The 23,673-nt window shown below is 34.6% G+C and overlaps 1 long non-coding RNA gene across 1 annotated transcript in view; it reads right to left on the bottom strand.

The window, feature by feature from the left end:
- Positions 1-23,299, bottom strand: part of LOC111556365 — a 140,842-nt gene extending 117,543 nt beyond the window's left edge. The window contains exon 1 of the long non-coding RNA XR_002735842.2: positions 22,966-23,299. This is a non-coding gene — a long non-coding RNA (uncharacterized LOC111556365). The remainder of the gene's footprint in view (positions 1-22,965) is intronic.
- Positions 23,300-23,673: the final 374 nt, after the last annotated feature.

The raw sequence follows: 23,673 nt of genomic DNA, 5'->3' as shown, positions 1-23,673 counted from the left end.
AAAAATAATGTTAAAAAGGAGAAGGATGTGTTGAGTCAATTATAACTGTATTTAGCTTTCTTGTTGGTCAATGTGCATTTCACCAGTAATATGGTATCCATAAAAGCTTATGCTTAATAATCCACAAATGGTAGAATCATTGATATCTATGTGGATAGGCTTAGGACAAAAGGACAAGGTTTTTGTTGAGGGCTTTCTTGTGGCAGATAGAGAATGGAATCACAAAAATTGTTATTCAACTGGCCTAATAAAAGAAGAAATGGGGTAATGAGAGACACTAGAGAGAAGAGGAAGAGGAAGATTGTGACAGTACAGGATAAGGATCAAAGTTCTGTAATATGATTCTAGCCTAAAAGTATTTGGGTTTGCATAAAGGATTTGCAACTTACTAGCTCTACAACTGTGGGTAAATTGCCCTCTCTCTCCGTGAAGGTTTCCTCCTTCTCTGTAAAACAGGGGTAAATTAACCCCTACTTTACAAGAGCTGATGTGATATTTAAATGAGGCTAAATATAAAAATCTCTTTTTATCTATCTATCTATCTATCTATCTATCATGCCAACAAGTTTAATAAATACTCAACTGACATTAGCTATTATTATAGGGTGATGAATTTGAGGTTGGATAGAATGATGCAAGGTAGTTAATAATATAGAGAAATTATCATGTCCATGTAAATAAAAATTTCATAATGTAGGTAGTAGAATATGATATGTATTTGCATATTAAATTTGAAATTTAGATGTGACAAAGTGCTGCTGCTGGTCATGTTACTGAAGCCTGGTGTTCAGGTTGTAGTTTGACATTTAAAATGGTACTTGGGTTTCTGTATTCTCTCTGTGACTCTTGTTCTCTCCTTTTCAAGAGCTTTAGTTTGGGAGTGAAGAATATGTATGTGGAAATAGAGCTTATTGTCTGCATGTTATGTATCCAAGCAATCATATGGAATTAGGTGCCAAGACCACTGGAGGTTTGTAGGGAATATCAGGAAAGAAGGATGACTAGTAGGACTATGTTTCTCACTTTTGAATCACCCTGAATCATAAATCTCCAAGGGGATGATTCTTTGGAAACTTTTATCAGCAAGCCTCTTTGGGGTTGTCTATATCTATATATCTATATGATTGATCTATATCTATGTCTATATGTCTATATCTCTATGTCTGTATCTATATCTATCTGCCACAAGACAAAATCATTCCAACCAGAAAATAACTGAGAGTTTGAGTACTACTGGCAAAGAATTTAGCTGACTCTATTAGACCGCTATCTCAGAGCTTCACTTCCTATAACAATGGATGTGTGGCCCAACGTGAATCCTATTATTATTCCCAACAGTCTTGAAAGGCCACAGTGTGGAAGCTGAAGATAAAGGAAAGTAACTAAAAAAATGCTGACATAATAATGATAAGAACTGGAGAAAAGCACAATGAATTTATGGAAGATATTTCCCATAATTGCAAAATAGGAAAATATTTTTCCCATTTTTGACTGTGCTCCCACAGAAAATTAATATTTATGCTGCTAATGGTGTGTGTGTGTGTGTGTGTGTGTGTGTGTGTGTGTAAAGAACAGTCCAGTACCCTTATGGCTTCATCTCAAATTTCTTCTCAGTTTCTGCTCAAAGTGAGCTTATCATAAAGATCTTGTGTCTTCCCTTTTTAAGAGAGCTTCCCTATTGCTCCCTATTTTTCTTTACTTTACTTCATATTATTTAGCACTACTTGAAATGTATATGCATTTATTTTTAATACCTTTAGTATTATTTCTAGAACCATATGACTTCATAAAATTGTCAGAAAACTTTTTTAGTTCATTTACTTTGAAACTGAAGCAACTAGCGGTGTTTTTCTAAGTTTGAAGTGATGTACCGATCAAGCATAATATTAATATGTAATACTGTAAAATGGTTTCATAGTTTAACATAATAATTAAGTGTTGTAGCTATAGTCATGTATTGAGGATTTTCCTGATGTTTATCTCAGTTCTCCTACTTCCTTGGATTCATTCATTGATTTAAAAAATAAGTAACTGTGTACTTGTCATGTACTAGAAAATATGCCAAGCACTGCATTGGAAGTGAAAACAAGACAATCATGGACTGCTGTCAAGTTGCTTATAACCTAGTATGGCAGACAAAGGTTAAATAAGTAATTATGCAAGCAGGTTTAATTGCAATTGCACTAAGTACTCAGAAGTAGAGAATTTTGGTAAGTGTATGTGGGGAGATAAAATCTGTTTTGTGAGATTAGGGAAGGTTTCTCTGACTAAGCAACATGGAAAAAACTGACTCATCAACCAGCAGTAGAGATGTAGAAATTTAGCAGATTTGTACCATTGACTTTCCTAGTATCTCAAGAACCAGTCTATCCAGGTCTCATGCAAGTAGGGACAAAGAATGAGGGGGTAAATTCAGGTGAATGGGTTGCAACCATAAAAATCCTAGAAGAGAGTACAGAGAATAATTTCTCTGACATTAGCTATAGGAACATTTTTCTTGATATGTCTCCTAAGGCAAGGGAAACAAAAGCAAAAAGAACAATTGGGAATGCATCAGAAGAAAGAAAAATGCACAGTGAAGGAAACAATCAACAAAACTAAAAGACAACATAATGAATAGGAGAAGAGACTTGCAAATTTTATATTTGATAAGGGGTTAATATCCAAAATACATAAAAAAGAACTGATACAACTCAACACCTCAAAAAACAGTAATCCAATTAAAAATGGACAAAGAATCTGCATAGACATTTTCCCAAAGAAGACATACAGATGGCCAACAGAAACATGAAAAGATGCTCAATATCACTCATCATCAGGGAAATGCAAATCAAAACTATATTGAGATATTACATCATACCTGTCAAAATGGCGAAAATAAAAAAAATATATATAAGAAACAACAAGTGTTGGCAAGGATGTGGAGAAAAAGGAGCCCTTGTGCACTTTTGGTAGGAATGCAAACTGGTGTAGCCACTGTAGAAAACAGTATGAAGGGTCCTCAAAAAATTAAAAATAGAATTACCATATGATCCAATAATTCCACTACTGGGTATTTAACCAAAGGATATGAAAGCATTAATTTGAAAAGATATATGCACCCCTATATTTATTGCAACATTATTTACAATAGCCAAGAGAGGGAAGCAACCCAAGTGTCCATTGATAGATAAATGCATAAAAAAGATGTGGTATATATGTACAATGGAATATTACTCATCCATAAAAAAGAATGAAATGTTGCCATTCGCAACAACATGGATGGACCTAGAGGGTATAATGCTAAGTGAAATAAGTCAGACAGAGAAAGACAAATATTGTATGATATCACTCCTATGTGGAATTTAATAAACAAAACAAAGAAAAGGGAGACAAGACAATAGACTCTTAAGTACAGAGAACTGTTGATTCCCAGATGTGAGGTACATGGGGGGAATGTGTGAAATAGATGAAGGAGATTAAGAGTACACTTATCATGATGAGTACTGAGTAATGTATAGACTATATGTTAATTATACTGGAATAAAAATAAAAATAGATCTAGAAGAATTTTTTAAAAAATAAATTTAAAAAATAAAAATAAAGTCCTATAAAAATAAAAAATAAAAACCATGATTAAAACTTGAGAGATGAAAAGATATATAAACATGAAACAAGAACAGGATACTATTAAAGAATAACAAAAATATTAAAGAATACAAAAAACAAAAGAACTTGTAATATTAAAAGTAAAAGCAGAGCATAAATGAAAAACTTTAGTGTGTTTGGAAGGTAACTTAGGGTATATACTGCAGATAGTAAAGCAAAATGGGTTATATTTCAGATAATGGAGCAAAAATATAAAAAAATATATATAAGAAAATTAGAAGATAAGCCCATGAAGGCCAGCCAATATTCAAATATTGCCATTCCAGAGAGGGAGAAGAGGGAAAATAAAAACAGCATAAATGGAAAAATTTTACATTTTTCAAAGTCAGAAGAACATAAATTTTCATACTGCATATTCCACTAGTTGCCGCCAAAGTACACCATTATGAAATTTCAGAGGGCCAAAATTAAGAACCTACAAACTTCCAGAAAGAATAGAAAACAAAAACTAAAAACAAACAAAAAAAACCCAAATAATGAAAAAAGTACATATATATATAATACTGGCATCAAACTAAAGTTCTCAGTGACAACCCTGGATACTTAGCAGACAATGGCACGATGCTTTCCAATTCTGAAGGACAGCCATTTTCAATGTATGATATACTAGAGTCTGCCACTATCAATTAATTGCTAGAGTAATATAAAATGTACTGAGACATGAAAGATGCAGAAACTTACTTCCTAGTCAGGATTTCTCAGGAGACTACTATAGGAGGTGGTCTACTAAAACAAGGGAATAAACCAAGACATTGAAAGCCATGGAATATAAAAAACACAAAACACAGCAAATTGAAAGGAATCCCCAAGAGGATTTTGAAAGGAGATGATAACTGGGTATGGAAATCAACCAATCAGACCAGAGCAACTCAACAGGCTCTGAGAAATGGTCCAAGAATCAGAAACTGAAATAATACCTGATACGTTGAACAACTTTAGATATAGACAGCAACTGGCAAAGATTTTAGATTAAATAGAAAAGTAATCAAATAGTAAAACAAAAAAAATTAGACAATTATAAGCCCCAGGGAATGTAAAATGTTATGGAACAAATTAATGTTTCGCTTTGAATCAAGAAGTGAGAGCATCTGTTTATTTTGTAGAGTTTTAGTGGTAAATGCTAAAAGAATTAGCTAATAGAATTGACAATGGTCAGAGATGGGAAATGAGGAAGATTCCAGGATACCATGTGTTTGTGTATGTGAGTATATGTATATATGTGTGTGTATGTGTGTGTGTGTGTGTGTGTGTGTCTATGCTGCAAGCCTTGTATGTAGAACTATTTGACTATTTGATTCATGAAGAATTTATGCATGCATATATAAATTTGGAAAACAACAACAACAACAACAACAACAACAACAAGTGACTATTGAATTAATCCAAGCAAGATGTCCTGGTGGTTTGGACTAGGGCAGTGATAGCAGAGATGGAAGAGAGTGGATAGATTTGATAAGGAGGATGAGGGATACTGAATTGTCAAGTTCAGCTTTTAGATTTCTTCATGAGCAACAGTGTGATAAACATCACCAGAATAAAAAGAGCAAAAAGAAGCATACATTAAAAAAACCGTAGCCAGAGGTGACATGAATATATTGAATAATGACAGTATAAGCATCTGAAACTCAAAGGAAAGTTTAATCTGGAGATAAAAACCAGGAGTTCTGGGCACTAATGTAACTCATTAATTATGCCTTTAGCATCTGGAATGGTGCACATAGTCAATTACCAGAAAAAAAAAATAAACAGCAAATAAAGAGTCTTTCCATTAGCTGTTCATGAACACATATGGTCTCTCTCCATTTTCTCCTTTCCTCTCACATTTCACCTGGTCTTTCTAAACCTCTGGCCTCTTCTCCAGGGCCCAGTTGTCTGCGGTCCTTAAAGTTAAAAAAAAAAAAAAAAAGTGAATCCTGGCAACATCATAATGGTATAATCTTGCTGTCTTCACTATAAGAGAACACTTAGGTCTATGTTTCTTCAGCCTCCTGCATTATGGATTTAATAAGTTCTCTTGTCTCTTTACTCAGTTTTATTACATTCCCTTCCCACCAAAATGTCTATGGGATGGGATTGTGGGGACTCTCCCATGTTAAAATGACATGTTAATATGACATTAAAGGCTGCCAGTTAACCTGAGACAAGACTGTACAGTGATAACTGAAGAGGGCATAAAAATGAGTCCTGACTCACTCCAACATTAAAATGTTGCACAGAACAGAAGCAGGAAAATTTTGAAATAGTGGCCAAGGAAGAAAAGAGAGAATCCAGGAGGATTTAGTGTCACAGAAGCCAAGGTAAGAGAGTTTCTAGGAAGGAGAAACCAACTATGTGGAAAGTTCATGGATGTTGTTTTTACAGTGAGTCGCTAAGAGGGTCCATTAGATTTGACAAAACTGTGGTTAATTGGTGATTTTTTAGCATAAATTCAGTGGAGTGATTGGTGAAAGTGAAAAGTTGTTAGATGGAAACTGTGACTTCTCAGTTTCTCTTTAGACATTTTAAAGTCTTGAAAAAATATTTCGTTAAAGCTTAGGATATCCAGGGGTCATGGTGAAGATTTGGCTTAAAATAAGTGATAACACTTTCATTTGAATTTTTTCCCTTTTGAAATTAAAGATATCTACCTTTTTCTGTGCCTTCATTTTAAATATATAAACATTCACATATGGAGATATGTGAAATACTTATAAAAATGAAATGCTTATTAAAAAAACAGACAAAAAGCTGCATTTTAAAAATATTTGACCAAATAAGTTTGCTTCATTTACACTTTGCTAGTGAAATGTCTGCTTTGCCCTGTGGCACTTAATATAGCACAGTAAACACAAGTTTAACTTAAGAATGATACAGCAATATATTTTGGTATAATAAAAATTGAATATTTCTTAAATTGCAGTATCTTACTATTTATTAACCTTCCTCTTTATGTAAGAACATTTGCCTTCAGTTATCTAACTTTATTTATGTAATAATGGTATAAATGCAAAATAGAATGTATTTATGAATGGAACTAGGGGAAAATGAAGTGGAATTGTTTTTGAATTTGAAGAGACCATTGCATAACATTTTGATTTGTAAGCCAACAATGGCAGAACCCATTCCTATTAGGGTCTGGAAGCATTCAGGTCACGTTGCTTTCAGGATCATTTGAGATCCTTCTATTTGAATAGTCTTGGCTTGTGTTAAAAGTCTTTATTCTTGCCTTGTGTACATTAGAGGGATGCTTAGCAACCTTGTGGTTGTAATATTTCTGAAACTCTTGGGTCACTTTCAGTGAATATCAATTCAAACAGCATTGGTCTTGAAAAGGTTGATTTACAGCTTTGCATTTAGAATAAGAACAGCACATGCCTTCTTGGGCTCAGGGAAGTCATCTCAATTCCTTATGTCTCTGTTTTTCCTATTGTACTTCCTCCTGTCATATCTATCTAGAGTACTGGAGCAAAGGTAAGCAGCCTCAGAGTCCTGGAATATCATACCTTTCTCAATGGTCTGAAAGAGCCTTGCATCTTATTCTATTTGGAGCATCCCTGGAGATATTTTTATCTAGTCCTCTCAGCTGATTTAGAGGAGTCAAAGAGCCAATCTTTTATTCAGGGTCCTCACTTAACTATTGCCAACTCAGGCTTTACCACTACAGCATATAATAAATAAAAAGACTTGGGAAAAGGAGAGAGACATTGCCAAAATTTTGTTTGACTCAGTCAAAAACTGGAGTGTAATTTTTTACTCACAGCAGAATTGGAAGAAACAAAAATACTAACAGTATTAGACCAACTAAAACTGTGGTCCACAACCTCTACATCTTTATTTAAACCCAGGCTAAAGGGAAGGAGTGGTGGTAGAGTAGAAGCAGCAATGTGTTAGTGAAAGGCCAAATTTGTTATGATTTTTGTGTGATCTTGGACAAATCACCTCTCTGTTGTGAGGTTTCCTAGTCAATAAAATGAGAAGGTTCTACCAAATGACTCCAAAGGATCTGTTGTGTTCTTATATACAAATATTCATTCCTACCCTCTGGACAAGCCTTACGGGTGAGCTCTGAATATCTATTTGGTGAAAATATTACTCATAATTTCAGTGACTTACTGATGTAGGCCTAAAGAATAGATTTTCAAAAACAGCTCTCCATGGTGTTTCAAGGTAGCACTATACTCATGACTCAACGTTTCTTTATTGAATGTTTGCACAGATAGGCAGAAAGATAAAATAATTTGTTTTCCTTTCTGGAATATAATCATTTCAGTTATGTGTCACATATCTCATGCTTTTAAAAAGGTGAAGGACATTTGCTTCCCTTCCACAAATGTCATTTACTTTTCTGTCAAATATCACTGAATTTTAATAGTAGACACAAAGATACTCCTCCTTTAAATGTTAAGGTTTTAGGATTAAGCTGCAAATAATTGATTATGTAAAAAATGTTTTAAAAAGTTTTATTAAGTATCTATGTGAGACAAAAGAAATTTTTTTAGTGAAACACAAAATGGTTGAATTTCTCATTTATAATATGTTAATGCTATGTGAGACACAGTGTCTTATATAAGTCTTTCCAAACAGGGCTGTAGTAAAAATGTGTACAATGTGATTTCTTAAAAAGAAAAGTCTATATGTAATTGGTTCATGAAATTTACTCAGATATGTATGCAGCCTACACATTAATGAAATACTGTTTTTTTAGGCATTTTCAAAGATGATGGGCTAATAATCTCCCATTTGCAGCACCATGGATGGATTTGAGCACATTATGCTGAGAGATAAATGAGAGAAAAACAAATACTGTATGACATCACTTATATGTGGAATCTAAAAGAGTTAAACCTGTAAAAAAGCAGAGTAAAATTGTGGTTACCTGGGGACGTGGTAGGGGGATAAGAGTGATGGTGTTTAAGGCTACAAATTTGTAACAAGTAGTAAATAAGCCATAGAAACCTAATGCATGGTATAATAAACGTAGACATGAATATTGTACCACAATTAGATAAATATTGCTGTATCAGTAACCATATTGCAATGTATAAATGTATCAAAGTGACATGTACATCTTAAATTCACTCAATGTTATACGTCAAAATTATTCAGTGTAAAACAGTGATGGGATGGAGCTATATATAATGGTTGCTTCATAATATTATCTGCTGAAAAGCTGTTGTTTTGAGAGCTCTCCTGCTGTGTTGTTAATAATAGTAGGATCTTAAATGGAGCTATTACCTCCACTCTATAAATCATAATTGTTTTTTTTAACCTTATTTTTTATTTTTTAAAATTAACATCCAAATTACTTAGCATATAGTGCAACAATGATTTCAGGAGTAGATTCCTTGGTGCCCCTTACCCATTTAGTCCATCCCCCCTCCCACAACCCCTCTAGCAACCCTCAGTTTGTTCTCCATATTTATGAGTCTCTTCTGTTTTGTGCCCCTCCCTGTTTTTATATTAGTTTTGTTTCCCTTCCGTTATGTTCATCTGTTTGTCTCTTAAAGTCCTCATATGAGTGAAGTCATATAATTTTTGTCTTTCTCTAATTTCACTTAGCATAATACCCTCCAGTTCCATCCACATAGTTGCAAATGGCAAGATTTCATTCTTTTTGATTGCCAAGTAATACTCCATTGTATATATATACCACATTTTCTTTATCCATTCATCTATATAAATCACACTTGTTTTTATTTTTAAAAAAATTTTTTTTAACGTTTATTTATGTTTGAGACAGAGAGAGAGACAGAGCATGAACGGGGGAGGGTCAGAGAGAGATGGCGACACAGAATCTGAAACAGGCTCCAGGCTCTGAGCTGTCAGCACAGAGCCCGACGCGGGGCTCGAACTCACCGACCACGAGATCATGACCTGAGCCGAAGTCGGCCGCTTAACCGACTGAGCCACCCAGGCACCCCAAAATCACACTTGTTTTTAATCAAAGAACATTAACATGAGTTAGTTGCCACTGAGGGATTATTCAGGTTAAAAGGACCTACTTTGAGCACTTAGATTTAGGGTAGAAACACACTTTTTTTTTTTTTAGGCAAAGATTTGGTTCATAAATCATATTGGGGAAAAGTAATTCCATTAGCCAAGTAAAAGAGAATGATTCTATTGGTATAGAAGGAGGAGAAAACACAATCTTGAGTGGAATATAGGTCCCATCGCTGCACTTGTACCAAGGGCACCCGCTTTATGAAGTTCAGTTCTGCTGCCCAGAATCCTGGGAAAAGAGTTCTGGGGAGGAAGATATTATCACCTAGTTACCAATTATACCTTTGAAGATTTCTATTACTTTCAGCTACCTGACTTTTTTTTTTTAAACCTCAAAACATTTCACCAACTTTCATGGATGGTAATTGTGTGTTTAGTGTCCATTACTTGTAAAAACGCAGAAGGTCAAAAATCTATCATGAATTCAGAAACTCTGAAATGAAAACAGCACTTACATACTGAAATGTTGTAAACATTTGTGAGATATATGTGTGAGACAGAGTTTATTCTGTCTGTAAGCAATCCCTGGAGCATTTACGGATTTGCACTCATTGATGAGGCTTAGCCCTCAGATTTCTGAAGCCTGTGGTTCTCATACTTCCTGCAATGCAGTAGACACAGTGGATGAAATTCCTATGTGTCATATGCTGTGGAGTGTTAGACATATGAAATTGTGCCAGAGTTGTTTTAGGTGAGTCATTCTAAGAGCAGTTAATGATTATGTCAATAATTAACGCCCCTATTTAAAGATTTCACCAATATTATGAGTTATGCACAATCTTGGCTCAGTTAGTATATAACACCACCCCTTTTCTCTGGCTGAAGATGCAACCCATGCAAGCCTATGAAACTGATGCATTGTAGCCACTCTTGAATCTGCCATAATTTTTAAGTGTTAATCATACATTTTGTCCATTTTTATTTTTGAAAAATGACCCCAAATTTGGCTCACAACTGTAGCTATCTCCCACTTGAAAACCGCTAATAGAGAATTGCTTTGCTTTTGATGCTATAGATAACCATACATTCACATGCATGGGGCCTGGGTCAGGCTGCACCCAAAATTTCCTGCAGCTTCTATGAATCTCATGAAATTCTGTTAAGCAAAATATAAATATAACTTTTCTCTATATGACTGCATAGATAAAAATGACAGTATTCAGCCAAAGACTTAAAAGATTCGGTTGCATCTGATTGACCTAACTGAAAAATGCTGGCATGAACTGCAAAGATACGCTCATCGATCAGCTCTTGCTCAGGGGGCATTTAGGAAAAGACATATGCTTATGTAGCAGCAGTTCAATTCTCAGCATGCTGCTATAATTACATGCTTCCGTGTGTGTGCTTAATGGCAAGTGGCATGAAAACCAGAACTGCCTTAGTGAACACAAGGCTGATGGTTTAAAGATCTACACTTTCCTAGGTACTAAAGACTTGATCATTTTTAGAATAAGATGATACTTTTCTAAAAGATGTTTTCACGAATACAATCACTGTTTCCTATCTCAGCATAGTCTTTATTTACTGAAAATCTACGTTTATTTATTTTCAAGACGTATTTCATTGGGTTATTTGATTTTTTTCGTCCTTAATTGTTGGGGCTAGAAATGCTAAGTTGACAGGCAACTGAAGAGCATCATTTTCTTTCTTTATGGCACCAATAATGAAGAGGCCCTAAAAGTAAAGGGGTAAATAATAAACTCTGAGTGAGGTTTGTCATTGATAACACCACCCCCTCCCCCAGTTGCCAGTGTTTTCTGCTCAACATGTTATGCTGAAAATCTCATTATTCACAAAAACTCAATTTTTCCATCTTTTGTTTCAAAAATGCTCTTTGAGGGGTGCCTGGGTGGCTCAGTCAGTTGAGCATTTGACTTTGGCTCGGGTCATAATCTTGTGGTTTGCAGGTTCATGCACTGCATCGGGCTCTGCATTGACAGCTCGGAGCTTGAAGCCTGCTTTGGGTTCTGTGTCTCCCTCTCTCTCTGCCCTTCTCCCGTTTATGTTCTGTCTCTGTGTCTCAAAAAATAAAAAAATGTTAAAATTTTTTTTTTTAATTTAAAAAAGTAAACAAAAATGCTCTTTGGAAAAGAGGTGAATTTACTAGTTAGTTCATGAAGTTTAAGCATCAGGTCACTTATGTTGCACAGCAACCCCAAATCCTGTACCTAATTTTTATTCATAATAGTGTATTATTTTTTTTTTAAAGAGAGTTTCAGTATCACAAAACTTGAATCAGCCCCAACTCATGCAGTTCAGTCCAGAGTTTCTTCCAAAGGCCTGGCATTTACACAGAGCCCAAAGCCTTAAAATAGAGACGAGGCTGTCACCAGTGAATTTCAGGTACACACCAATGAGGAACAAAAAAAACCTTTCCAGAATTTGGAATCAAGTATTTCTGCATTGATACATAAGATATCTCCGTGGAGTATGGGGGTGCTCTGATTCATTCTCTCTTGTTTCGTGTGACATGGCTAGGCCTTCTTTTATTTGTGAAAAATTTGCAAATAATAACGGTAACAGAAAGAATAGTTAGTTATTATTGAATACTTGGTAATTCCTTTGCAAAACTGTGGCTTCCACTATAAACTTTGAATAAACTTAGTGAAGAACTTTCCTAAATATCAGATATGAATCAGAAAGTAAGGATAATTCAGGTTTTGGAGGTAGCTTTTGGGTTCAGGAAATGTAAGAGCAGTTTGTTTATTGCTTGTTCTTTAAGTCCCTGGAAAATTTAGTCAATGTTTTGAGCTAAATTTTTTTAAATTTCCTTTTAAATATGTAATAAAAAAAATCTTTCATCACCTTAAACTACCCCATTTCAGATAAAGAACAAAAAATCAGTCTCTTCTAATTGGAAGTCATCTTGGATTACACATTTCAGTCTCATCTAATTTGTGAAGATCCTCTCTACCCATTTTAACAGACCATGTAGCTTCAGTTCCATTGTTTGTAAACATCTCCAGTTTTCAGCCAAATCTCTCTCTACAGCAAGAGGCAGCAAACTGTATCCCTTGAGCCAAAGTCTACCCTGTGGCTTATTTTTCTATGACCCACAAGCTAAGAATGGATATTACTTTTGTATTTAATTAACTAATTATTATTATTTTTAATTTTAAACTTTTTATTGGTAATGACAGTGGGTTCTTGATGATTTTGAATTTAGGATAATTGTCTTCCTAGCTTTTTTTGTTTGTTTTTTTCAGAGTAACTACACTAGAATTGAATAAGGATTTTTAAAACTCATCTTAAACCTAGGATGGATTATTTCATTAAAATAGAATTTACTGCATACAGTTATATTTTATTTTTTTTATATTAACCATATTTTCTTTTTTAACTTTATTTTTTACTTTTTAAAATTTACATCCAAATCAGTTGGTATATAGTGAAACAATGATTTCAGTAGATTCCTTAATGCCCCTTACCCATTTAGCCCATCCCTGCTCCCACAACCCCTCCAGTAACCCTCAGTTTGTTCTCCATATTTATGAGTCTCTTTTGTCCCCCTCCCTGTTTTCATATTATTTTTGTTTCCCTTCCCTTATGTTCATCTGTTTTGTCTCTTAAAGTCCTCATATGAGTAAAGTCATATGATTTTTGTCTTTCTCTGACTAATTTCACTTAGCATAACACCCTCCAGTTCCATCCATGTAGTTGCAAATAGCAAGATTTCATTCTTTTTGAGTGCCGAGTAATACTCCATTGTATATATATACCACTTCTTCTTTATCCATTCATCCATCGATGGACATTTGGGCTCTTTCCATACTTTGCCAATTTTGATAGTGCTGCTATAAACATGGGGGTGCATGTGTCCCTTCGAAACAGCACACCTGTATCCCTTGGATAAATGCCTAGTAGTGCAATTGCTGGGTCATAGGGTACTTCTATTTTTAGTTTTTTTTATTTTTTATTTTTTTTATTTAAAAAAAAATTTTTTTTTCAACGTTTATTTATTTTTTGGGACAGAGAGAGAGCATGAATGGGGGAGGGGCAGAGAGAGAGGGAGACACAGAATCGGAAACAGGCTCCAGGCTCCCGAGCCATCAGCCCAGAGCCCGACGCGGGGCTCGAACCCATGGACCGCGAGACCGTGACCTGGCCGAAGTCGGACGCTTAACCGACTATGCCACCCAGGCGGCCCTATTTTTAGTTTTTTGAGGAACCTCCATACTATTTTCCAGAGTGGCTGCACCAGCTTGCATTCCCACCAACAATGCAAAAGAGATCCTCTTTCTTCACATCCTCGCCAACATCTGTTGTTGCCTGAGTTGTTAATGTTAGCCATTCTGACAGGTGTCAGGTGGTATCTCATCGTGGTTTTGATTTGTATTTCCCTGATGATGAGTGATGTTGAGCATTTTTTCATGTGTTGGTTGGTGACATGTTGAGTAAGAAATTGCTGCAGGCAAGATCAAAGAGGTTTTTGCCTGCTTTCTCCTTGAGGATTTTAATGGCTTCCTGTCTTACATTGAAGTCTTTCATCCACTTTGAGTTTATTTGTGTGTATGGTATAAGAAAGTGGTCCAGGTTCATTCTTCTGCATATCACTGTCCAGTTTTCCCAGCACCACTTGCTGAAGAGACTGTCTTTATTCCATTGGATATTCTTTCCTGCTTTGTCAAAGCTTAGTTGGCCATAAGTTTGTGGGCCCATTTCTGGGTTCTCTATTCTGTTGCATTGATCTGAGTGTCTGTTCTTGTGCCAGTATCATACTGTCTTGATGATTACAGCTTTGTAGCATAGCTTGAAGTCTGGGATTGTGATGCCTCCTGCTTTGGTTTTCTTTTTCAAGATTGCTTTCGCTCTTCGGGGTCTTTTGTGGTTCCATACAAATTTTAGGATTATTTGTTGTAGCTCGGTGAAGAATGCTGCTGTTACTTTGATAGGGATCGCCTTGAATATGTAGATTGCTTTGGGTAGTATTGACATTATAACAGTATTTGTTCTTCCTATCCAGGAGCATGGAATCTTTTTCCATTTCTTTGTTTCTTCTTCAATTTCTTCCATAAGCTTTCTATAGTTTTCAGTGTATAGATTTTTTACCTCTTTGATTAGATTTATTCCTAGGTATTTTATGGTTTTTGGTGCAATTGTAAATGGGATTGATTCCTTGATTTCTCTTTCTGTTGCTTCATTGTTAGTGTATAGGAATGCAAACAATTACTGTGCATTGATTTTATATCCTGCAACTTTGCTGAAATCATGAATCAGTTCTAGCAGTTTTTTGGTGGAATCTTTTGGGTTTTTCATACAGAGTATCATGTCATCTGCAAAGAGTGAAAGTTTGACCTCCTCCTGGCTGATTTGGATGCCTTTTATTTCTTTGTGTTGTCTGATTGCTGAGGCTAAGACTTCCAATACTTATGTTGAATAACAGTGGCAAGAGTGGACATCCCTGTTGTGTTCCTGACCTTTGTGGGGAAGCTCTCAGTTTTTCCCCATTGAGGATGATATTAGAGTTGGGTCTTTTGTATATGCCTTTTATGATCTTGAGGTATGACCCTTCTATCCCTACTTTCTTGAGGGTTTTTATCAAGGAAGGATGCTGTATTTTGTCAAATGCTTTCCCTGCATCTATTGAGAGGATCATATGGTTCTTGTCCTTTCTTTTATTGATGTGATGAATCACATCGTTTTTTTTTTTTTTGCAGATATTGAACCAGCCCTGCATCCCAGGTATAAATCCCACTTGGTCGTGGTGAGTAATTTTTTTAATGTATTGTTGGATCTGGTTGGCTAATATCTTGTTGAGGATTTTTGCATCCGTGTTCATCAGGGAAATTGGTTTATATTTCTCCTTTTTAGTGGGGTCTCTGTCTGGTTTTGGAATCAGGGTAATGCTGGCTTCATAGAAAGAGTTTGGAAGTTTTCCTTCCATTTCTATTTTTTGAACAGCTTCAAGAGCATAGGTGTTAACTCTTTCTTAAATGTTTGGTAGAATTTCCCTGGAAAACCATCTGGCCCTGGACTCTTGTTTTTTGGGAGATTTTTGATTACTAATTTGATTTCTTTACTGGTTATGGGTCTGTTCAAATGTTGTATTTCTTCCTGTTTCAGTTTTGGTAGTGTATATGTTTCTAGGAATTTGTCCATTTCTTCCAGATTGCCCATTTTATTGGCATAAAATTGTTCATAATATTCTCTTATTATTGTTTTTATTTCTGCTCTGTTGGTTGTGATCTCTCCTCTTTCATTCTTGATTTTATTTATTTGGGTCCTTTCATTTTTCTTCTTGATCAAACTGGCTAGTGGTTTATCACTTTTGTTAATTCTTTCAAAGAACCAGTTTCTGGTTTCATTGATCTGTAATACTGTTTCTTTCATTTCGATACCATTAATTTCTGCTCTAATCTTTATTATTTCCTATCTTCTGCTGGTTTTGGGTTTTATTTGCTGTTCTTTTTCCAGCTCCTTATGGCGTAAAGTTAGGTTGTGTATCTGAGATCTTTCTTCCTTCTTTAGGAAGGCCTGGATTGCTATATATTTTCCTCTTATGACCGCCTTTGCTGCATCCCAGAGGTTTTGGGTTGTGGTGCTATCATTTCATTTACTTCCATATACTTTTTAATTTCTTCTTTAACTGCTTTGGTTAGCCCATTCATTCTTTAGTAGGATGTTCTTCGTTCTCCAAGTATTTGTTACCTTTCCAAACTTGTTCTTGTGGTTGATTTAGAGTTTCATAGCATTGTGGTCTGAAAATATGCATAGTATGATCTTGATCTTTTTGTACTTACTTATGGCTGATTTGTGTCCCAGTATATGGTCTATTCTGGAGAACGTTCTATGTGCACTGGCGAAGAATGTATATTCTGCTGCTTTAGAATGAAATGTTCTGAATATATCTGTTAAGTCTATCTGGTCCAATGTGTTATTCAAAGCCATTGTTTTCTTGTTGATTTTTTTTTATTAGAAGGTCTGTCCATTGCTGTGAGTGGGGTGTTGAAGTCTCCTACTATTATGGTATTACTATTGATGAGTTTCTTGATGTTTGTGAGTAATTGATTTATATATTTGGGTTCTCCCACATTTGGCACATAAATGTTTACAATTGTTAGGTCTTCTTGGTCTATAGACCCCTTGATTATGATATAATGCCCTCTGCATCTCTTGATACAGTCTTTATTTTAAAGTCTAGATTGTCTGATATAAGTATGGCTACTCCGGCTTTCTTTTGTTGATCATTAGCATGATAGATGGTTCTCCATCCTCTTATTTTCAATCTGTAGGTGTCTTTAGGTCTAAAGTGGGTCTCTTGTAAACAGCATATAAATAAGTCTTATTTTCTTATCCATTCTTTTACCCTATGTCTTTTGATTGGAGCATTGAGTCCATTGATGTTTAGAATGACTACTGAAAGATAAGAATTTATTGCCATTATGATGCTTGTAGAGTTGGAGTTTCTGGCTGTGTTCTCTGGTCCTTTCTAATCTTTTGTTGCTTTTGGTATATATATATATATATATATATATATATATATATATTTTTTTTTTTTTTTCATCTTTTCTCCCCTCAGAGGCTCCCCCTTAAATTTCTTGCAGAGCTGGTTTAGTGGTCACAAAATCCTTTAATTTTTGTTTGGGAAACTTTTGATCTCTCCTTCTATTTTGAATGACAGCCTTGCTGGATAGTTCTTGGCTGCATATTTTTCTGATTCAGCACACTGACTATATCCCGCCACTCCTTTCTGGCCTGCCAAGTTTCTGTGGATAGGTCTGCTGCAAATCTGATCTGTCTTCCCTTGCATGTTAGGGACTTTTTTTCCCTTGCTGCTTTCATGATTCTCTCCTTGCCTGAGTATTTTACCACATACAATTTTAAAAGTTTTCAATGAATTTGATTATTTCCTTAATGTTGCAGAACTGTAATTATGCTCATATGCCTTGCTTTTAGCACAATTAAAGAAATTTTTTAAAATTTTTAATTGAAGTATAGTTGACACACAATATTATATTAGTTTCAGGGGTATAACATAGTGATTCAATAATTATAAACTTTATGAATTGCTTACCATGGTAAATGTAGTTATCATCTGTCACCAAACAATGGTATTATAATTTTATTAATTATATTCCCTTTGCTGTACTTTTTATCTCCATGACTTGTTTATTTTATTTTTAATAATTTTTAAAATAATATTTTTAAAGTTTATTTAGTTTGAAAGCAGTGGAGGAAAGAGAGAGAAGAAGAGAGAGAATCCCAAGTGGGCTCTATGCTGTCAGGAGAGTGTCCTCTCCTCTTATAATTTCCCAAAAGCTTTGCATAATATCATATTGTATCTTCCTTAAATGCCTTATATAATTCATCAGTGAAGCTCTGTGTCTGGAAATTTTTTGTATTCTTCTTGACTAAAAAAAATTCAACAACAGATATAAGGCTACTTTGATTTTCTTTTTTGTATTCCAATTTGGTAAGTTGTGATTTTTTAAGGAATATATGCATTTCACCAGTCAGTTTCATTGGCGCAATGTTGTTATAACATTTTAAATATTAATATCATCTGTAGTGATATTCTCTCTTATCATGATATTGGTACTGTGTGTATTTCTCTCTTTTTTTATTTTTCATGATCAAACTTCCTAGGAATTTAACAATTTTATTAACCACATCAAAGAACTGATTTTGACTATTGATTTTAGCTACTGTTGCCGATCTATTTTGTATTTCATTGATTCCCACTATTATCTTTAATAGTGTATTTCTTTTATTAATTTCCTTTATAATTTTGCTTTTTGTAAAATGTATTTTAATGTGACAGCATAGATTTTGTATCTTTCCCTTAAAAAAATTTATTTCTATTCATTTTTGAGAGAGAGAGAGTACAGGGGAGGGGCAGAGAGAGAGGGAGAGAGAGATCTCAAGCAGGCTCTGTGCTGTCAGTGCAGAGTCTGACTTGGGGCTTGATCTTATGAACTGAGAGATCATGCTGGAGCTGAAATCAAGAGTCAGCTCTTGAAAGTGAAATCTTGAAGCATGAAATCATGCTTAACTGAATGAACCACCTAGTGCCCCTTATTTATTTTATAACTGGAAGTTTGTATCTCTTTTAATTCCCTTCACTGATTTGCCCATCCACCCTCCCACACCCTTTCCTCTGGCAACTGCTAGGTTTTTTGGGGTTTTTTGGGGTTTTTTTTGTATTTATGAGTCTGTTTCTGTTTTTGTCTTGTTGTTATTTGTTTTATTTTTATATTCCACATGTAAGTGAAATTATATGGTATTTGTTTTTTCTGACTTATTTCATTTAATGTAATACTCTCTATATCCATCCATGTTGTCGCAAATGTCAAGATTCATTCTTTTTTATGGCTGAGTAATATTCCATTGTGTATATATACCACACCATCTGTATCCATTTATCTATTGATGGACACAGGTTGCTTTTATATCTTGGGTATTGTAAATAATGCTGCAATAAACATAGGGGAACATATGTCTTTTCAAATTAGTGTTTTCATTTTCTTTGGGTAAATATCTAGAAGTGGAATTGCTAGGTCATATGGTATTTCTACTTTTAATTTTTTGAGCAAACTACATACTGTTTTCTATAATGGCTACACCAATTTACATTCCCACAAACAATGCATGAGAGTTCCCTCTTCTCCACATTCTCGTCAAAACTTGTTATTTTTTATCTCTTGTCTTTTTGATACTAGCCATTCTGATAGGTGTGAGGTGGTACTTTTTTGTTAATGTTTATTTTTGAGAGAGAGAGAGAGAGAAAGAGAGAATCCGAAGCAGGCTCCAGGCTTCGAGCTGTTAGCACAGAGCCTCACGGGGGGCTCAAACCCACAAACTGTGAGATCATGACCTGAGCTGAAGTTGGATGCTCAACCAAGCCACCCAGGCGCCCCTGGTGTGAGGTGGTATTGATTTGCATTTCCCTAATGATTAGTGATGTTGAACATCTTTTCATGTGCCTGTTGGCTTTCTGTATGTCTTCTTTGAAAAAAATGTGCAGGTCCTCTGCCCATTTTTATTTATTTATTTTTTTTATTTATTAATTTTTTTTTTAATTTTTTTTTTCAACGTTTATTTATTTTTGGGACAGAGAGAGACAGAGCATGAGCGGGGGAGGGGCAGAGAGAGAGGGAGACACAGAATCGGAAACAGGCTCCAGGCTCTGAGCCATCAGCCCAGAGCCCGACACGGGGCTCGAACTCACGGACCGCGAGATCGTGACCTGGCTGAAGTCGGACGCTTAACCGACTGCGCCACCCAGGCGCCCCTCCTCTGCCCATTTTTAAATCAGTTTGTTTTTTTGGTGTTGAGTTGTATGAGTTCTTTATATATTCTGGGTAATTAACCCTTCATTGAATATATAATTTGCAAATATCTTCTACCATTCACTAGGTTGTCTTTTTGTTTCGTTATTTCTTTCTCTATGCAAAAACCTTTTTATTTTGATGTAGTCCCAGTAGTTTATTTTTTCTTTTGTTTCCATTGCCTGAGGAGACACATCCAGAAAAATGTTGCTATGGTCGATGTTCATGAGTTTATTGCCTGTGTTTTCTTTGAAGAGTTTTATAACTTCAGGTCTTACTTTTAGCTTTTTAATCCATTGTGCTTTTATTTGTTTATTTATTTATTTATTTAGGTATGGTATGATATAAGAAAGTGGTGCAGTTTCATTCTTCTGCATATAGCTGTCCAGTCTTCCTACACCATTTATTGAAGATACTGTCTCTTCTCTTCTTCATTGTATATTCTTGCTTCCTTTGTTGTAGATCAGTTGACCGTATAAATATGGCTTTATTTCTGGACTCTTTTTTTTGTTCCATTGATACATACATAGGTCTATTTCTATGCCTATGACATATTATTTTCAGTACTATAGCTTTGTAGTTAGTTTGAAATATGGGTTTGTGTTACCTCCAGCTTTATTCCTCTTTCTCAAGATTGCTTTAGCTATTCAGTCTTTTGTGGTTCCATACAAATTTGGGGATTTTTTTGCTCTAGTTCTGTGAAGAATACTATTGGTATTTTGATGGGGATTGTGTTGAACCTATAGATGACTTTGAGTAGTATGAACATTTTAAGAATATTCATTCTAACAATTCATGAACATGCTGTATCTTTCCATTTAGTTATATCATCTTCTATTTCTTTCATCAGCATCTTATAGTTTTTAGAGTAGGTATTACTTACATTTTATTTTATTTTATTTTATTTTATTTTATTTTATTTTGAGGGAGAGAGAGAGTGTGTGTGTGAGCAGGGGAGGGGCAGAAAGAGAGAGAATCCCAAGTAGGTTCTGTGCAGGGCCGGATCCCACAGACCCTGAGATCATGACCTGAACCAAAACCGAGTCGGATGCTTAACTGACTGAGTCACCCAGGTGCCCCACAGAATAGATATTACATTTTTAAATGATTGAGAAAAATCAAAGGAAGACTAATATTTAATTACATAGGACAATTAAACAAATTCAAATTAAGTGTCTATAAATACAGTTTTACTGGGACACAGCTATGCTCGTTATATTTATTCACAATGGCTGCTTTTTTGACACAGGCAGAGATGAGTAGTAACAGATAACCTATGGCCCACAAAGCCTAAAATATTTGCAGTCTGGCCTTTTATAGAAAAAAAATTCTTGACCAGGAAACACACAAAATAGATTTATTTTCTTTTCATTTCAGACTCCTCTCTCTGGCTCTCTGGCTCTCTTTTAAAATTGGAGAATATCTTTATTTTGCTTTCACATTTTTTTCTTAATTGAGGTAACTATAGATTCATATGAAATTGTATGAAATAAAATGAGATATTCTTTGTATATTTTTCCCAGTTTCCCCCAATGGTAATATTTTGCAAAACTACAGTATAATATTACAATCAAAATATTGGCAGTGATAACCATCTATTGATTTCATTTAGATTGCCCCAGTTTTAGTTGTACTCATTATGCATATATATGTGCTATACAATTTTTCTCACCTGGGTATATCCATGTATGCAACAACATAGTCTGAACAGAGTCTTTTATTCTTAAGCTTTCGTGCTTTTATTCATTCTTACGTGGCATAGTTTGGAAGTTCTGTCCATCTTTACTAATTTCTGATAGCTTTGCAGTTTATCAATATCCCCTTTAAAGTATCTATGTTGCATTCAAGTAGTTGCAGTTTTCAAAAGAATTTAGAAAATATTACTAATGAAGGTTAAAGCAAGATAGGAGATACATAACTTTGGCAAATGTCAGAAGCTATTATGATATTCTTTAGGGACAAACAATTGTGATGTGCCTGAGCAAAGTTGAAAAGTAACACAGTAGTCAAAATATCAATAGCCAAATCAAAATATACTTTATGCATTAGATATTCAGTCAAAGAATGTAAACAATCCAAATCATTAATAAAGAAAAAATTATAAAATCTTCTAGAATTTAGAAACTAGAATGGCAAAGGTTGGGGGGGATAGACAAAGGAGGAAAGGACAGAAAAAAAGAAAGAAAAAAAGAAGGAAGGAAGAAAGTAAGGAGGGGTCATGTATTACTAGATCTGAAGAATAGAGGACATAGATCGAACATATAAATGTTTCTAAAGAATAAACCAGGACAAACAAAACATGAGCAACCATAGTGTTTATGGAATGAAACTTCACTATGATAAATAAAAGCATGTATCTAGAGATTAAAAGTATTCATTATTAATATGTCCCAAGTAACATTAATAATAATAATAATAATATAATAACAATAGTAAGAAGAGACATATACTAGATATATACTAGTAACATTTTAAATCTCTATGACCTAGATAGAATTCCAAAAGTTTATTGGCAAGAAAAAATAAATTAGGTAACTAAAAACAAACTTCAAAAATTTGAGGAAAATATGTTTCAACTGATAATTATAAATTGATTTAGATATTTACTTACAAAGACAAGAATAATTAATTTTCACGTAATTACAAGTTCAGAAAACATACTATCTACATGTATTTTCTAACAGAAAAAAATTAGATATCGGCACTAACTGAGCAATAATTCAAAATATAAAGAAAAATTACAGTATTATCAAATTATGTGATGAAAGGTCTATGTGAAGCATACCCATATTACTTTGTTTTCTTTGATTAATTATTTTTGTTTCAATGGGCCAAACCAGCAGTTGTGATCCCTACTAAGGCTACACCTTAAATTAATAGAAAAAAAAGATCATGTTCTGCAGGATTTAAAAAACATACCCTAAGCATTTTCTAGCATCTCAGTTCTTGAGTCTTTCTTACTTTTCAGTACTTAGTACTCCTGATAATTATTTTTTCTAATTTATTCACTTTAACTCTGGAACATTGATTTTTAAAAACTTTTTTTATTTTTAAATAGTTATAGACTTACAAAAACTTGCAAAAGCAGTAGAGTTCCGGGACGCTTGGGTGACTCAGTCAGTTGAGAGTCTGTCTTTGATCCAGGTTATGATCTCGCAGTTTGTGAGTTTAAGCCCCACGTCAGGCTCGCTGCTGTCAAACTGTCAGTTCTGGGCCTGGTTCAAATCCTCTGTCCCCTTCTGTCTGCCCCTCCCCTCTTGGCTCTCCCCCAAAATAAAAATACATTAAAAAAAATAGTGGACTTCCTTCATATTTGTCATCTCACTTCTATTAATAATAACCTCACATAACCATGATATAATGATCAAAACCAGGAAGTTGGTATCACTATAATATTATTAACGAAGATACAGACATTCAGTTTCAGCTGTTGTCCTACTGTCTTTTTGTCTGCTCTAAGATTGGATCCAGGCTTTCACATTATCTTTAATTGTTATTTAGTTTACCCTTAGTTACAGTAGGAACAGTTCCTCAATTTTTTTTTTCTTTTTTGGGCATTTGATTTGTGACCTTGGCCCTTTTGAAGAGTACTGGTTGGGTATTGTTTTTAACTCCAACAGGTAGCTCTCTGAGGTCAACTGGAATGAATACAGAAAAATAGGTGTCTTATTTTGAAAAATATGAAAGTGAGACCCATCTAGTGGACAAAATATTGTATCACACAATAACCAAATGCTACTTTATCTTTCTGTATAAATATAGGCACAATACAAATATA

The sequence above is a fragment of the Felis catus genome, chromosome C2 (assembly GCF_018350175.1).
Source record: "Felis catus isolate Fca126 chromosome C2, F.catus_Fca126_mat1.0, whole genome shotgun sequence".
Classification (NCBI taxonomy): domain Eukaryota; kingdom Metazoa; phylum Chordata; class Mammalia; order Carnivora; family Felidae; genus Felis; species Felis catus.
This window is presented reverse-complemented; position numbering and strand designations above follow the sequence as displayed.